Here is a 402-nt window from a genome sequence, read left to right on the forward strand (position 1 = left end):
TTGAGTTAGAAAAGCAGAAATTAGGAATTATTTATTTAAAATTAAAGGAAAGTATGTTGATGGATAACCACAGACTGGAATATGTCAACTTTTACTCAATACTTTCTCAAAACCCCTTCAATTCTTTCCTCCAAATGCCATAAAATTGAATAAGACCCCCCCAAAATTAATGAAAGTAGAGATTTGTAGTTGCCAAAGAGCGTGGAATCAATCATGTTATTTTGGGTAAAAAGAACATTAATATAGGAAAACGGGTCAATTTGACCCAAGGACAACATGACGGTTAACTGTCTTGATTGGTGTTTAACATACTGCACATTCAAGCAGCTGTCAGTTTTGTTTTGGGGGGGGGGGGAGCAGGGTGTCATGACGTGGTGTTGCCAATGTTTTGTGTTACTCTAA

Source organism: Etheostoma spectabile, chromosome 23 (assembly GCF_008692095.1).
Source record: "Etheostoma spectabile isolate EspeVRDwgs_2016 chromosome 23, UIUC_Espe_1.0, whole genome shotgun sequence".
In the NCBI taxonomy this organism is placed as follows: domain Eukaryota; kingdom Metazoa; phylum Chordata; class Actinopteri; order Perciformes; family Percidae; genus Etheostoma; species Etheostoma spectabile.